The sequence below is a fragment of the Varroa destructor genome, unplaced genomic scaffold, assembly GCF_002443255.2.
Source record: "Varroa destructor unplaced genomic scaffold, Vdes_3.0 BEIS01000004.1, whole genome shotgun sequence".
Taxonomy (NCBI): Eukaryota; Metazoa; Arthropoda; class Arachnida; order Mesostigmata; family Varroidae; genus Varroa; species Varroa destructor.
The window spans coordinates 36563731-36581856 of NW_019211457.1; the positions used below are offsets into that span (position 1 = coordinate 36563731).

At 42.0% G+C, this 18126-nt stretch overlaps 1 protein-coding gene and 1 long non-coding RNA gene across 7 annotated transcripts in view; one reads left to right on the forward strand and one right to left on the reverse strand.

The window, feature by feature from the left end:
* LOC147756141 (uncharacterized) overlaps positions 1-16670 on the forward strand; it is a 37911-nt gene extending 21241 nt beyond the window's left edge. Inside the window, exons 2-3 of one of the 2 annotated variants that reach the window (XR_015327065.1) lie at positions 2312-2414; positions 15658-16670. This is a non-coding gene — a long non-coding RNA (uncharacterized LOC147756141). Of the gene's footprint in view, positions 1-2311; positions 2415-14614; positions 14918-15657 lie in introns of those variants that run through there. The other variant, XR_015327066.1, reaches the window with a different exon arrangement.
* The window catches only part of LOC111248824 (uncharacterized), a 145405-nt gene that overhangs the window by 83924 nt on the left and 43355 nt on the right, over positions 1-18126 (reverse strand). The gene's annotated exons all lie outside the window — the stretch shown is intronic.

Below are 18126 nucleotides of genomic sequence, written 5' to 3' on the forward strand. Positions count from 1 at the left end.
TTCTATTGCTGTTCCGTTTTCCGCTCAAAGCTTTTCGCCTTCACGGCGCCAGCTTCAAACTTTCTGGCTGCCGGCAGCGCGCATGTGCTCAATCGGTTCTTCAAGCTTCGTCTTGCCTATTTCGACTCGCACTACTGCCTGAACGATATGAAGTTGGCTTATGGCGGTGCTATTGGCAACGGCATAGCCATCGTAATAGCAGAACTAGGCAGGCACTAGTCGTAACCGCACCGTAGCCGCAAAACTCAGACAGCAGTCGGTTGCTGTCGATAATAAATAGCTCACAGTCGCGAATGATATCAATATCGATGCAATTCCGATGAAGGTGTTGAGTCACCAATAATAGCTGGTTTAAGTCTCGTCGAGTTTCGAGTTTTCGTCTTTGTCTGCATTCTACTCCTGCTGATCGTGCGCCTGATATTTTCATAATAATTCGGTGTTTACCTGTTTCCTTGCACGCAGTCCTAGCTACATGTTGCGGGTTCCGGCTGCGTCCGCGGCCAACAAAACGTCCTTCACTAGTTTGTGGTACCGGTGGACGCAGCTTGCGAGGTCAGTTCATGTAAATATTTCTCGTTTAACTATTTTCTCTCAGCTTCTAGCTTTCCCCGGTCTCAGCATAGCTTGACAATGATGACGTCAGGAACGTGGCTTTTCTGACATTAGGATGGGAACTAGCGTTGGACTCCCGTCCTGTAATATTTGGTAAGATCGACGCGTGCCTGGTAAACCGACAGGTCTCCATCACCGCTATTTGGTCACTTTAGTTTAGCGAACTTCGTCCGTATTCCTGCATCAGCGCCAAACTGACGGTTTAGCTACGCTGAACGATCGAACGCTTGCATGGAAATTCGCGCATTATGCAAATAGTGACACTGCTTCCACATGCTGTGTCCAGCCTCCCATTACTTGTTCACACCCGGCTTTGGCGGTCGGACAATAACAGCAGCAGTGGTATGTAACTATGGTCCCCATCTTTCCCCATATCTTACGCGTTGCCCCCTTTAGTTCGTTGTCTTGCATACAAGGTCCCTCAGCCCCAATCCCCTACCGTCCGTTCGAGGTCATCATGACCTCGACAAATCGGACGAAAGCAAGGAGCAAACTCGGTTGCTATACCGCAGCCATCAAGCCGGCAAATTGGGATACAACATTATTCCTACACAGAGTTTGACGCAATCTGGAGAAGCTTGTAGGGTTCATATCCGGAATTTCAGAAAAGAAAACTATTGTACAAGGCACCCGAGGTCAGTTGTTGGCCTTACCCAATTCTAGGAAGAATTCAAGCAGTTTAAGTGCTTGTTATGAAGTACTGAAGCTGCCCCCTAAGGAAGATGCAAAATAACGTCGATTTAAGGGGTCTTTATCTATACCATTTTTTTTTTAGGTTATGCCACATCCAAAAACTAAGATGTACTAGATTTCAAAGTGAATTACTGCCACGAAATACCGTCGTAACATTGATCGTAAGCAGTTTTGTCTTCTTTTAGAGATACACAAACAATCTAATCTTACAGTATAAAGATGAACACCTATTTTAGATCAGCCCGAAACATTTTCTATTAATCTGAGCATTACTGGCAAATTGATTAAAACTCGACGAAAAATATATATGATGCCACGGCTGGTGTTGCACAGAATGATTTGAGTCTCAAAGAAGGAACGGCCCGATGCAGTACGGCAGTTAACGAGCGAAATAGCTTTTGCCGTATCACACTGCCATCGGTTGCATGTAAACCGCACTATTTCGAATTTTCGCAAGTCGTATTATCGGCAGCATAAACACTGGAACATCGTTCCATCCTCAGCCGGCCGCCGTCTTAGCGATGGCAGCGCTAGCATTTAAAACGCTGCCAGCTGGCGGCAGAACGCCCCCGCGCGGAGATTACCCACTGTTTGAGGAGATGTGCACCATTAGAGGTAATCACATGTGTCCTAGAAAGGGCACATTACCTTTATTAAATAGCGATATCGAATGATTTTCATTTAATCAAGAACTTTGTAGAGGGGACGCATAATCATAAAACAATTACAATCAATCGTTGGCAATCTGCTGTCAATATAGATCGGCAAACAATCCTCAACCACGAAGAACTAAAGAGATGAATACTTTATGTAGCCACGTGCGACTCGTGAAGACGGCAGAATTGACTATTTGCCAAGATGAGCAATAGTTAGAGAGCTGAGAAGCTGATGCTAACTGCACAAAATATTAACTAGTTAAGTTATGATTCGTGTTTGTAAAAATTTATGATTATTGTTATTATTATTATATGCGTGTTTATGTGCTATACGCTGTTGCTCTTTCCAGTCCACCGAAGACCGTATGGCAGTTGTGTAGCGAAGACCTAAGCATACGAGGACCGATGTCGATTCGTTCTATAAAAAGCGATATACGGATTTGCCAATCACTGGTAAGCAGCAATTCCAAAGTATCGGTCTCACCTTATATATAATTGTGATCTATAACCATTACAGCCGAGTAGCTTTCAGGGTTTTCGGATTGGCGTAGCTACTAATCTGAACCACTGATAATGCGGCGCTGGTTCGGTCATAGAGAAACAACGATATTGTATCCTTTTTGTACGGGCATAATACATCAAAATTTAACTTATGTATGCACCATATAGAAAGGTCGAAGGAATCGTCAACAATTCCTGTTCGTATATAATGTTCGATTTGTCCTAACGAAGCTAAGAGGCGGTAAACGTTAATAAAATATTGGTAACCGTCCGCAAGTGCGTACCGCTTATCTTGGATCCTGAAGTAACTATTCGACAAACGTTGGGCTTTCTCCACCGAACTGTCTACATCTATTTTGAACAACCATGATCCATTCCGATCGTCGACTGACTCATATTCAACTTCCTGTTCCTCCACGCAGGCAGACGCCTTCCGTTCAGGGAATTCGTCGCTTGTTTATACTTAAGTTGGATGAGCAGATATTCATATGATAAAAAAAAAAAAAAAAAAACTTTAAAAAGCAACTGCGTGTCACGCAAGCGCCAAGCCAAGAACAAACAACCGGTAACGAGGGGGATCGCGCAAGCAGATCGCGGACAAAAACAGGAGACGGCATATTTGCGCTTCGAACCGTTATAAAATGTTTGTCATTGAATTCTGCAAGGTTGAAAACACCATCTGCTCGACATATGTTCAATAAATTTGACGAGATGTCTGTCAGAAAGAATATTCACTATCTGCATCGGTGTCAAACGAATTGCTGTTGACTTCAGGTAAAATAGCAGAATATAGCATACAAATTTTTTCGTATTGTACGTAGATACCCTTTATGTGGGGCCAATGGAACTTTCGGTCTATGCCAATTCAGAACACGGTGGCTTCGTTAACTTTTGGAATATCGAAAAGTAAATGCCTTCGATTCGTAACATGCATGGATAAGGGATCCTTCAAAAAGCAGACATGCACGAAAACGTAAACTCCCAGTGAACCATACCGGCTACATACAATAAGTTTAACGTCAGACTCGTAAACAGGGATCATTAAAGGGAGCAAAGGTGTCCTATTGCTGATTTGGCAATACTTTTTCAACTTGCGTTACTATTGTGAGTAAATACATCAGTCATTGTTCACTGCTACTTTGATTAAACCTGTGGAAAGCTATAACGTGCTAACTATGTTAGGTGATAGGCTGTCTACGATTAGATCGACACATCTAATAAAACCTTGGCGTGATTAGGTGTCGTTCAGTGTTTTTGACGATGGCAAATATTGAGTTACCTACCATACACAAGCGCAGTCATTATGGAGTTTGGGGTGAGGTTAGACAGGACAGCGGCAGAAGGGTGCGATGGCTGATGGGATCCGCGAAGGGCAACTTCATTACGGCTATGTCATCATCTGTATTTGCTACTGGTCCTACAAACAGCGCTACGTTAAGCAAGGCTATCGTAGACACTGCTTTGCCCATACATCCACGCAGTTTATGCACGTATGCGGGAAGAGGTCTCTGTGTCTTAATGAATGTTTCGATGCGTATCTAATGCGCGCTTGCTAGGTCGTGTCTGAAGGGAAACAGTGGTCTGTCTCAGCGTGAGTGTCGCTCACCTCCGCAGTTTTCGTCTTTGCAAGTCGCGCTCCCGTACGTCTCATTCAGTGATATGCTGCCGACAACGACGCTCTGCCTCGAGACGATGGCCGACCATTTTTCGTAAACTCGGTCCATCGCAATGCATCCATCCCCATCGCTCGAGCCCATTCTGCTTTTGTTCTTTCGATATATATACATATATATCGAAATCGATAAAAAAAAAAATTCAAACGCTACAGGAAGTGCAAAAATGTAACAGAAATAGAAAGACAATATTGCAAAGAATTTGTCTCTGGATAAAATAATAAGTTTATATACGACGTTCCGGAAGATCAAAAACATCAACAAGCTTCTAGAAAAAGCGCTAAAGAACTATAGCGAACACTCATGAAAACCTGTAAGGCAATCAAGTCATAAGGTTGGCATATTTTGAGACGTTATACTCCAACAATGGAGCATATCATTAAAGGCATAAGATAACCAGGGCGAAAGAAAATAATCCTGTAAATAATGCCTCGAAGGTGTCACCGTTGGGGTGTACGCGAGAACAACATGAATTTGTTAACAGTTACGGTACGGCTTGACAAATCAAGCTGAAGATTGATCAGAGAGGTTTTTATAATGAATGATATCAATTACTTGAGGCTGCTGTGAAATTTCTTTTCACGCGCATTCCGCAGAATCTTAATGAAGAAGGCAGGTTTTATTTTTAATGAGACCAAGCACCTGCCCGCGACAAAAAAGTGTATCTTGAGAAAAACTTGTGCCATAGAATACTTTGCCAGTTTCCCAGGCCTACTGCTAATAGACTTCTTTGTAAGCATATTTCATGTTACAAAACTGGCAAAAATGGAGGATCTAAAAGTCGTAGTTAAAAAAGAGTGCATCGGAGTACCAGACAAAATATTTGGTAAAACTTGTGAATCAATAGGTTATTGTTAGAAGGATAAAAAAATAAATTACACACTAGGTGTATAGCTATTACTTACAACTTAAATGTTGGTGTGCGTGTAAGTAAAGGCTAAAATAATTAGCATTCAAACTGTGTAAAAATTTTTCTAACTTTTTTTCAATAGAAAATAGTTGCAATTTTTCGAAAAATAAATACAGCCTATTATATCCTCGTTATGCAAAACGTAAGTGCACCAAGTTCATAGCGCCGTGTAGAACACGGATTGCTATCGAATTCTATTAGTCAGTACTGGCATTGCCACCTTCAAACATGTTGTACAGAATATGTATGTATTTATTATAATGTTTATAATATAGGATACAGCAGGATTGTAAAGAGACTTGGAACAAACTACTATATCATAAAGCTATTTTTAAGTCAAAGAATATACCGAACTGGGTTCTAACGCGGGCACCTTCAGGACATGTCACAAACGATACGCTGGAATCCATGGCTGGGGCCAGTGTGGGGCAATTCTTCTTTAAGGAAGAAGAGCGCTAGTCCTGTAGGCTTTATAAACAGCTCACAGATGATGTTTAAACTCTTCAAAGCAGAAGTCTTATTAGCTCATGAAGTTTGGCTAATGCCCAACAAAGAGTCTATTAAACAAACGAAATAACACAAAAAAGTATCGTCGATAGGACTGCGAGCAAGCTATGACGATTGCTAAAGACTTTGACTTAACGCAAATTCGTTCCCGGCTGCATGCTGTGAAAGGCACCCTATCTAAGCGAACGACTGAAGACGACGCAGCATTACTGCAATGGTACGTGGAGCACTGGAACGTGTATTGTGCATGCGCAGAGTGCTATCTGCGCTTTGCCCTAAGGAATAAAAACTAGTCAGTCAACAATGGCGAAGGCCATGCGATGGTATAGCACATACAGATATATCACTAGCTAGTTGTCTCTCATGCCGGCTACGTACGTGGGCCTTCCATAGTGACACTGCACTGTCGGAGAAGTCTGCGCGATGGGCGGAAGCTCATGCAGTCCAGTAGGGCGCAAGGTCATCCGATAGGTAAACTCGCTTAGCCTATGCTACTGGGGTTAGGGGACACACTGTCGTGTAATCTCTGTTTTATTCACATGTGGCCTGCTTAGTCCTGACCATGATAAAAAGCCGGACAGCTAGCGCTACATACGCCGTGTCGTAATAACAAACTGGTAAAAGTAGTTTCACACGGAAAATTTATTTATACTATTTCAAATTGCAAATCATTTTATGAGGGATTAGATTGCAAACAATGCTTGATGGATTGCCGCTCCTACATACAAGAGTTCACATACTAACAAATGGACTATTGAAATTCAACTACAACTAAACATATTGAAATAAAATTTCGTCGATGACGATGCTTGTTTATTGTTATTAACATCACGTTTCTTATGGGACTAGTTTAGAACAACCAGGGAGTCTTTGAGTCGAGGTATCAGAAGCACCGACCACAAAAAAGTTGTTTATTGGCTTTTCTGGTAGAAACACTATGGACTTGTATTTTTCTAGACGGATATATATCTATACTATGTGAGAGGCGAGTTTAACTGGATATATTATATAGATTATATATATATATGTAGATAGATATTGCCGTCCAGAAAGGCTGTGTCTGAATAGGGTAAGAAATACGCATATGGGACTGTACAAAAACCAAAGTCTTTAGCTTTCAGTGAACGTCTCTTTTTTATTCGCGATTATTGTGTTTCCAAGTGTATTAAATTTTCTGTATGTTGAAGGATCGATACCTTTTTGATGGTTAGCTTAGTCTTCCTTAATCGAACGTCTTGTAGGATATGTTATGGTGAAGCTTGTGAAACAGTTTTTTAACACCTTGGATCGTACGCGTATATTCCATAGAAATTAGGTGTAATTTTCTCTATCTACAGGTTTGTCAAATGTCTTTAGTCGAAAATGTTTTTTAAATTATGTTTGTGCTAATATAAACTTCATGGTAAAAAAGTGGAAGCTCACTCTATAAAGAACAATACCATATTCCATGTGGAAGCACATGCGTATATTTTCAAAAATCAAAATTAATTTACATTAAACAGGATCGGATCCAATACGGTCCTCATTGTTTTACTTGAAGTACTTTTCCTCTTTGTTTTATTTGTGTGAAAAAAAAATTATACTGAACTATGAGTGAGTTCCGTCACTGAAGCTAAGCATCATCACTTCGATGGTTAACCTTTGTTGATCAGAAGCTCTCTTTTTTCGATTTACACAATGTGTTGCTACAAGTTTACCCTCTTTGGTGGCCCTTACCAGAAAATGTCGTACCTCGATCATTGCGTATCTGCTACTTTTCCCCCGGTCTGAAACCACATTGCCAAGAATGTTATTTTTGTTGAACGAATGTAACTAGGTGGATGCTCAGTACTTTTAGAATCCTACGAAACAAAGTATCTCCTACTATAGTAAGAAAGTACCGAATCTATAAGGAATTTATTGTAATGGCGCTGCGTTTTTCCTGAAAATGGCGGTAAGTGAAAGCATCGCGATTACTTCAAAACAAAATCCGCCGCGCTGAGGATGTTTCGTGATTTTTGCTAAACTATTCGATTAAAGAATTTGGGAAACCGAAATTGAGTAACTGTAGCAGACTAGCGGTTCAGAAAGCCTTTCCTTGTGATGCTCGCGTTCGTTAATAAAATTATCTAAGGTCCTGAAACAGGGCCTGTATATAAACGGGTATTATTTACAGCAACGTTTTCTCTTTTTTTTTTTTTTAAGGGGACAATCGAGCGGTAGCCCTAGCTGCGGAAGAAAAAAAGGCAATGATGGCTCAGTAGGCAGTACAGAGGTGATCGACGAAGTATTTTCACTAAATCCCGCCCACGCTGGCAGTATTCCCAAAATATGCCCTGATGTCTGAGACTCAGATTTGGCCGCACTATAATTGAAATATTTGTTTGCTTAAATGATGACTATTGTTGTAAATGATGATATGATGACATGATATGAAACCGTCAGATATGATAAAATATCCAGCTTAACAAGCACTGGGCACGAGCAAGTTCGTTATCCTCATAGCAACACTGCCGCGCGTTAGGAGCTGCCATGTAATTCGTACATGTATATATAATTATGTAGAACGACGTGGTGGACGGTGAAGAGGGTGGGAACGATGCTGTAGACATTTTATACGGCAGGCATGACACCAATGGGCTAACAACTTTTGAGTGCTGCCCTGCCAAATACAAGCCCATATACCATTCTTCTCAAGTAGGGGCAACGGGAGCGGGTCTTTTGTTGGACTGAACTCTGCAATTGGGCAACACAGGCCTTAAAAACTTGAACAGTCGACTCCAAGCCAACACACACTGGTCCGAGCCTTAACCAGGCTCTAAATTCAGCCCGCTAAACAACCTTCTGTTTACCACTTCAAAATAATCAATCAAACCAGGACCACAGCTAAAAGCAGCTGCAATAAATGCAAAGGTATTTAAAAGTATACTCTAAGACTCTATTTTTACCTATAATGTCAATTTTTTGGCATGAGATTGGCAATGCGCCGCGTTTGATCGACCTTGGTGTACTAGGAACTCTTTTTAACTCACTACTTAATCAATAGTTTATCATGGTGTTGCCATTATCTATAATCGGTCGTGAAGGATATGCGCATTATAAAAAAGAAAGTAGAAGGCGTAGCTCGTAGCATAACCGTGTTCTATTAGGGGCATTATTAGCACAGAACTTTATGCACGCCACGGGTCCCTGAAACCTTTTTCTCGAGAGGATGCTAGAAAAAAGTAAATAACGCCTTTATAATATGAAATAAAGCTTTCCGAAACCCGATGGCTCCCTTCAATTAAGCCCCGGCGCGGCAGTGGGGCGAAACAAAATCAACTCTTTCTATGAACAGACATGCACGCGGACGCGTTTTTTCATATGGAGTTCGTACGTTAACCAGGCATACTCAACACGAATAGCTGAGAACAGCGCAATACACCCTATAGGTGCTACGTTAGAGCCTCCCTTAAATCTAAACGACGGTTTAGACATATATTTTTCAAGCAACTAACACTTGATACTCATATTCGTTATGTCTGCATAAGCAAATATATACTTTGTTCAGAAAACTAGAAAAAAAAGGTCTACGCTTATATATGATGTTGTGTTTCCATATCTTGGCTAAGACTTTTAGCAGCAACAACTTTTCAAACTTTCTTTAAAGGATTTGTGTCAATGGCCTCGGTAATAATGAGTTCCAGACCTTTGTTCTCTATGCGGTTTCCGCTTAGTCGGGAAAGTGCGTCAACCGGTTTGAATGCAATTGCTCTTTGATATTAGACTATAAAGTGGAGCTGTTCTATTAACGCTCAGCCCATGCTTCCTGGTTTAAAACTAGTCAGCCACACTGGACTTAAATGGGTCTCAGCCCAGAGCTTAGCTGATATTGTCAAAACTCCGTTGACAAGCTAAATCGTAAAGTTTGCATGTATCTTTAGTGAACGGCCAGGTCAAGGCAAAGCGTTTAACATAATTTCTCTATAAAAGCTAACCGCCCTTACGAAAGGCCGTATTTACTTCGTTGTTACTGTATGGATCAGTCGAAAATGGAGAATAGCTGCATAGAAAGTAGCTCTACTTGTTATCGCTCAGGATTTACGTCAGGATAATACAGAATAATAAACGGATGTGCCCTTAGGAACGACGCGAGATTTTCAAATAAGCAAGCACAATATGAATATATTATAAGAATAAAGGTAACAGAAATATTTCCTACGCTGTTGATTTTTTTAGTCAGGTCATCCTCAGTTAAGATCAGCTTCAAGATACTAGGATTTTTTCAGCGTAGAGATCATGGTAGTCAGTTATTTAAGCAAAAAAAACAAACACTTCCCCGGTTTCCGGTTAATCGATATTTTTCGAAAGTAGCCAAACATATATCTCTCATGCTATAGTTTTATCGCCTAAAATTTTTTCTTGAAACAGTAGATAAAAAAAACGTCTGAATTATTAACCTAAACAGATAATAAAATTTTAACTGGTGCACCCAATTCCCACTGTATCTATTCTCTATGAAAAAATATTTCCACGTACATACAGAGAGAGAGAGAGAGAGAGAGAGAGAGAGAGAGAGAGAGAGAGAGAGAGAGAGAGAGGAATGATGAGGCTCTAAATGGATCGAGTTTTGCGATGAAAAAAGCTGTCTCACTCAAACAACCGTCAGAAGCGAACTGATGAAGGGAACTACGCCACTGATTGGGACACTTCTCCATTGTTGAGCGACGAAGCTGGTGGATAACAGCGTATATATACTATCAACTCTGGCCAATAGCGACCAAACGCACGCATCACCTATCGGATCCAGTTCATCGTTCCTGCTTATACGTACAAGCTTACGTCGACAACAATCGAAGTTTAACGATTTGAGATAAACGTAAATACAGATAAATACAGAGATACGTAAATACATATTAATAGCAAGAATACAGTGTCGAAAGCGAAAGGTGGGGTTAAACTAGTTCGGTGCTATAACTCATATCCGACAACTCTGAATATTCTGACATCGGTCTTCTGTTTTATTTTGCTTCGTTTTATTCATGTAGAAACATCTTCGTAACGTATCAGACTCTATCTTCGCAGAACACGATAATCTACTGCTATAGCTGTAACCTGTGATAAACGTTCGAGTGGTGATCGAAAACACCACCAACAAAGCTGCAAATCGTTGTGCATGGCCAATGCTCGCCCTCAATAACCAATTTGAATGTCGAAGGCGTGTCTTCGACCCAATATTAATGGCATTATGCGTGAACTTCCCGACAACTACGTCAGAATTAAACTTTACTTCATTTCTAACGTTGACGATCATCGACATTAGCGGACAGCCTTCGTGTCGCGTGCCTTGGCTACGTTCTAAAACCTCATTCGAGGAGGACCTGATTCGGCAAACACTAATACATGATTTTGACTGCACAGGCCGTCGCCATTGAACTGCACTAGATGACGGGAATACTCTAGCGGCGAAGCAAATTCATCATCGTGGACGCCTTCTTTTTGAGATCAGCGAACCGTTCCATATATGAGTTACTACATGGCGACTAGTCAGACTTCGGTACAGTCACGCAAACGATAAAGAGATATTGCCAACAGTAGCCAAAATACCCCCGTCCGCGGTCGTGCAGCGCTCACCGTCCATTATCCGTGCCGAGAGTTATCACTGCAGCGACAGCAGTGGCTCGACAGTCGTAATGTCGAATCACCAACCCATTCTTTTACGATCACGGCGCCATACAACGTAAAGTGGTGACCATTGGCAACACGGTCAAAATGCTCTAACCGGTTCTGTTGTCAGCGTGCTCTCTGCGGCCAGCGTACGAAGTTTTTCTATTATCTCCTGCTGCCATTGTGTTTGCTTTGTTACCGCCAACATGTATAAACACAACAATATGACACGATCACAAGCCAAAGTCTGCATTTGACTGTGTAGGTAAAGGTATTGTCACCTTTCCGTCGATCTCGCCGCTCGCTAGCTGTTCATATTCACGATACTTTCGATGATACAGCCTTCCAGTGCAAGCCCCGCTACACACACACACACTACGCTCTCTCATGCGCCATCGGCGTCGAACACGAGAACCCCAACTTCGGGTCGTTCACGTCGGCGCAATTCACGCTATGCTACCTGCTTCGATACATAGGCGTAGGGACGTGCTTCTGCAGTTCTCTTCTAGCCCACGTCACGCTCTTTCTCCCCCGTACCTTTTTCCCGGTGGGAAAAAACTTTTTTTTATTAATAGCTTTTGTCGGCCTCTGATGAGCAGCCGAGGCTAACGCGGTGCGGCAGTGACGCACACATAGGCTTATACACACTCTCAATTGCCCCAGAGTCCGTACTGTCAGCAACGACCGTTGCGAGACCTGGTGGTATCAGGGGGTCCTTCAGTCCTAGGGCTGGCGGGGAGCCCTAGGAGCGCGTTGTTTTTGCATGCGAGTGAAAACGATATTTCCAATACGCATAATTTCGATATGGCCGATCTGACGACAGCAAGCACCGAATCCAAGCTGCACTATTTTACGTAGTAACAACACCAATGGTTGCAATCTGCAGAGTGCGCGTCGCGCGCCGAACGTACAACAAATAAACAAGGTTAGGGATTTTCTTTGGTGGACTTTATTGTGCCCACTACTAGTAGACTTCATAAAACGAGCGAAAGTTTACCTATGTGCGTTAGCAGACGAACACTTTACCAGTCATTTACTAACAGGGGTTGAATAAATTCAAGATGAAATGTTGTCACATCATCTATTCGGCAAGTTTGACCATTGTTGGCATTTCCCAATGCCTCGTTGTGAAACAGCGCGTGCAGTGACTAGATCTTTGATGGGCTGTTTCCGCTGAACAGTCGCAAACTCTTCTATAAGAGATTTGTATCTTTCGCATACTTCTGTGATGCACAGAGGTCAGGGCAACGATTGGCCTGACACAGATCGCGCCGTTGCCACACACCTAATAGAAGAAATTCAGCCATATCAACTGCCGTAAAGGAGTTAAATTCAATACGATAGATCCGTTACAATACAATGCCATCCAATTCACGGTCGGTTTGATCGAAAATTACGCCATGGTCCATGCTTAGTGTATAAAAAAAAAGAATAGAAATCACGATGTCTCCGTAATACTCTGACAATAGCCGGACAGCAAAAGCAGACATGAGGATGGTCACATTCTAGCTAACGACATTGCGCTTAGGCTATTAGAAAAAATATTGTTGTATAATAGAACCGCAGAAAACTATTCTCACCTACTGTAATGCTCCTACATTATATGGTAATTGCACGCAAACGATAAACTCTCCAGGGTTCTAAGTTAGCCTGGCAAACAGTGGCATCCCGTCGTTGCCCCGTTTTGATAGCAATAGCAACATTCTCACTGCTATGCTAGCTACATCGACCTATGTCACTTTAGGACAACGACAGGGTCCCATTTCCATATATACCTAAGCCGGTCATTGATGTTTCATGTGATGCAGTTTAAATACCACAGTATTGCTTATGTAGCCTCCTACTCATTGTGCATCAAATCATCGATAAATATATGCGTGATCTGGTGCGTACCATTAGGCTAGGACGAAATGCATATTTTATTTGTTTTAATAACGCGAACATACGATGTAGCACGTACAGACGAGGGTAGAATATGAATTACTAGAACAAGATGAGACGACTATTTTGTTCCAGCTGATCGCCTTAGTATTAATGGAAGTGCTGTGAAAAGCGGTCCGTCTATAGTCGTGAAAATGCCGTCAGCAACCGAAAGCGTTAAAGTTGTTTTCAAATCCTCACTGGAGGCGAGCTTTCGGTATAGCTGGGCTCCCACTACCTTTTACTCCCTTTTTGTTAATACTATTCGGCTACGCTGTTTTATCGACTAGTGTGGGGGCAATCTGTTCTTAAAATTTAGGCCCGGAGTGCAGGCTTCTGTGCCTCATGGAGCAGCTCATCACAAGGACATACTCAGTGGCGGCATAGCGCTGATCTCTTGTATGTCGAGCCCATTAGCTTGGAGGCCCAGTTGCGGCTAGGAGCGTTGAATCGTGGCCTACACTGCCGATATTGATTAGCGGTAAATGTATTTCCTACCCTTACTCCCGTCGCTACTGGGTGCTCGCCACTTTAATATTTTTTAGGCCAATATCCCTTCCACAGTTTTTTTTCAGTGCTATCAATCTAGCAGCGTTGTTAGGATAGGAAGCAAGCATTCGAAACCGTTACGGGCCTACACAGGATTCGCGTCGATCGTGAGAACCTCCCTATAGAGAACTCATACGTACTAGTCGTCGTCTACGATGAAAGAAATAAACCTAAATGCGCTCAAAAAGTGTCATCTGTATAGATTACTCTTAATGTATGCATTATGCTCTATATTCGTTGAGTACATTGAACTGTTCAGGACAAAATGCTATCTATACAAAAACCATAGGAGGCAGCGCTAATTTGCTAAGACTCCTCAATATTGCCCCTCAATTCAGCTCACGGCAAAAGAACAACGTCTAGGCTAATTATATCAGTGCAGTGATTTTCCATTGCCTCAGTTGTATCGGTAATTATTACAGCTGATTAGCGCAACATATGTTTGCTATTAACAATACTCAGAAAATGAACTGAGGACGATGTTGAAGGAAACGTAAGGCTTATCTTTAAGGGGCTGAATGATGCTACAAACACTTCGTACGCCGAATTTCACGTTTATTTTCAAAATTGTTATAGGTTTCTTGTCATCAAACTGCTTCTGTATCGGCTCAGAAAGTTCCGCGCGCGTCGGATGCTCAACACTGCCACAAGCTGCCATGACGAGCGTGCAAAAAAATGACCTTGACGAAATGCATAGTACAAGAAAGACGTTACCAGCTGTTGTAAACTTAATATGATATTTTCGAACGGTACTCTCAAAAAAATCGAGCACAGAAAGCATTGTGCATTCGTATGACAACTCGAGTGTCATTTTTTAAAAAAAAGATTTTTTGATTGTGCAGACCTGCACGTGACGTTCAGGCTAGCGTTGGCTGAACGAGGTATATATATATATATATATATATATATATATAGGTAATAACCGTTTAAATAGAGGAGATTCGAGTGATTTGATTTTTGAGCTCAAACGAAAGCTATTTGAATACCTTACAACGAGTCAACGGTCGGCTAAAGTGAGAGGCTATGTGCAGATAGGAACCATTTCCGTTAGTGCCGTACACTATTAGTTCTAACTAGTGAATGGAGGCGGGAGTTAAAACTACGATTGGTGAAGCAGGTGCGTGAGTTCAGAAGCGAGGTTGAAAGAGGGATGTGCCGTGCCTTCGATTTACGTGCCTACCACTGGGTCGAATAAAAACTGGCGGCCCTTAGCAGGGTACCGAAAGACGTTCGAAAACGCGTGTCAGCTCTTCACGCCAAGATCTAAAAACGTAATGACATTATTAGGTTAAGTAAAAAGTTTCCGTTGTCTTTTAGCCATTAGCTTATAGTAAGTGCAAGTGAACACATTTTAGTACGAGTGGTGTCCTTCGCTTCCTACGACTCGCCCATCTTTCTGGCAACCGATTTATCCCGCAAAGTAAAAAGACTTGGTCCTCGAAAACAATCCGTTTGTCGGACTTCAATCTCTGTTCTGAAGTGTTTGTCAGTCCCTTTGAAGGGATTGACCAAAACAAGCGATATTCAAATGGAGCGTTGTCCAAGCCGTACGTCGGGTGTGGCTGAGCTTTTCATTGGAGGTCCGTTAGCGCTAGTTGGGTCCTCAAAGAAGCATGCGGTACAGCGTTGTCATGCAGCGATGTTACTTCGCGTCGTCGAAACTCAGTCCAAGGCCTTTTTCTGTCAATTTCGTAGCTGACACGATTGATTTGTGTAATGAGTTCCTGTAGCTTCTCCTGAGGTTTGAGTGCCTCATCAGTACAACGCTGTCTTGTCATCCCATCAGGTGGAGAACTTCAGCATTTAATCATGAATATCTCTCCGTGACGTCGAATTGGGAGGGAATTTAGATACATCATAAAAGACCAATCTTTCATTGTTGCTTACGATCCTGTATAGAAATGTAATTCATTTCTGTTGTGTAAGCAACCCAAAGCATATTGTCAAACATTTCTTAATCATTATTATTAAGTTCATGGGGATTTCTTCTTTATTTTTCGATCTTTTTCAGTGCAAGTCAACAATGGATCAGTCGTCTAAATCACTCCTAGCTGTGTGGAGAGTTCTTGGATCGATCGCGCTGAACTTCGCTTAATGCAGAATGCCTGCAGTTCATCGTCGTCGTTTGCTTCTTCAGGGCATCTGAAGCGTCATTTGTCGTCTGGAAGCAATTAAACTAAAACTGGCAAGTGGTAGCGCCAGCCGTGGACTTCGAAAAATTCTTTTTGTGTCGGCAGCCTTTTTTCAACACGAAAAAGGCGTTGTACGATATGCATTTTTTCAGTCTCCATGACTAGATGCACTGAACCAACGCTTTTAGTGGTAACAACCTAGCAAAACAAATGTAAACGCCCAACAATCAAAACAGACATCTTGAGAAATATCAGTGATATACGATTGGCCGGTCTGACACTAGCGCCATCTATCGGCTGCAGCGGAGACTTTTCACACAACCCGGTGATCGAATGTTAATTTCATTTGCCTTCAGCTTTATGCATTGAGTTCTATCGTGTTTTTTCCGTCATCGAACTTAACCGTCTCTATTTTGCCCTTACTGTAATCAGACGGGTCGTGCTAGTACTGTTCTACTGTTGCAACCTTCTCATTCAAACACTATGCCCTAAGGCGAAGACATCTTTTATACATATATATGTATATATTTCTACGCTTTTGTAATATATTTCTGAAAAAACATAGGCGCACCTAGCCTGCTCTATTACATATCATGTTATAGCTTTTTCTACGATGACCGATGAATGGATCTTTCTTAGCTTGAACGAACCGTTCTACGGTAGTTATAGATTTACGAAGGAATAGTATCGATTACTTTGCTTTAGAAGACACCAATTGGGCCGTTGTGTTACCGTTCAAATTTGTCCCAAACAGCTTTTATAATATCTATTTAATACGATTTCGTTCTAGTTTCTAATTAAATAACTATGGCTACGTTGATTTTATAATTAGTTTCATAAAATCTAATCAACACCAAATAAAGGAACTAACTAGTAGGCTGTATCGAGCGCATACGATGAGACGTCATTTCTTCTCGAGGACGCATCTTCTCCAATTGACTACGCTCTCTGAGGTACTTTACTGCTAGACGCATACGAGTTATTGTGATGTACAGATGAAGAATACATCGACGCCCGCCAATATCAGGAGATATAATAAAATCGCAGCTTTTGATTAGATGCTCCTACTCACGAGACCAAAGAGAGCTCATTGTGGAACAATAGTATGCACTCTGCAGTTCTTCGTGATTCGAAGATAATGTTGACAAAGGGCCTATGGCCAACAAATAGCTTCCAGTAAGATTTGTTCACACACGTCCTAATCCATATACTATAGAAACCAGCAACCACAAAGCTTTTACACTATCAAAATAGACCATCATTAGTATTATCGAACAACGCTGCAAGATACGGCACAACCGTTATCTATAAGGTAGTGTTTATCCTTAATATTCCAAGTTTAAACATGCGATACCCGTCTGAACACGGCGCTCATATAAACTCCGAATCATTGTAGTGCTGCGTCACCACAGGGGCCAACGAACACTACTGAGAACAGTGATGGCGCTTCGAGCGAAACAAACGAAGATATCTTTGTAGCGGAACGCGAGTTGCCTGTTTCGAAACGACTATGGTCTCTTTAGCCGTGAGTTCGGCACGCATGGCTGAGCCTTGACTACGTTTTCCGCTGAACGGAGCCTTCAACTCTGTGAGTTAATTGGCCACAGAGCATGCAAGGAGGATAGGGGGGTGCAGTGCGCTGAAATGATACACGCGTGCCATCTGGTGAAGAACCTCCGCTTTTGGGCGTATCTCAATGCTCTGAGATCTAACCTTATACGTCCTCATATCAGACCAGGTTCCATATCAACCAGGAACGTTGATGGCCTACTATTACACCGTTCAACTGCAACGGAACACTTCGCGTATTTTATGTGATTCCGTCGCGTTTAGGTACTTCTACCTAACCGAAATTCGTAATCCTTCGCGCAAAGACACATTCAAGAAGTTCATAAGGCAGCGACAAGTAAATTTATTAAGCTTTGTTTGGTTAGCTACAAATTCAGGCTGGGTCTAAAAAATTGCGTTGTTCCCTTTGGGCGAATGCTGTCAATGCCCGCGCGCCGCTGAACAGTTGAACTATAGGATAGGATATAAAGGAGACCAGAGAAGAAAAGCGTGAATATCTGAATTTATCCCTTCGTTGCATCTTTGCATGCAACATATCGTATGCACAGTGGTCTAGTTGCCCCGGTTTGGTCCCATCGTAGTGTCAAGGTTTCCCTATGCGATAAGGCCCCACGATTAAGCTAAATTCTGATCTTATATGCAGTGGAAGCCTTAGGGTGTGTCGAAACAGTTAATTATTACCTTATTAGTGTGGGGTTACGACTGAACAGAAAAGAATGCAGTTACCGATAAATTAGCGTACCCACATATTCCCAACCCCATTATAACTCCCTATATAT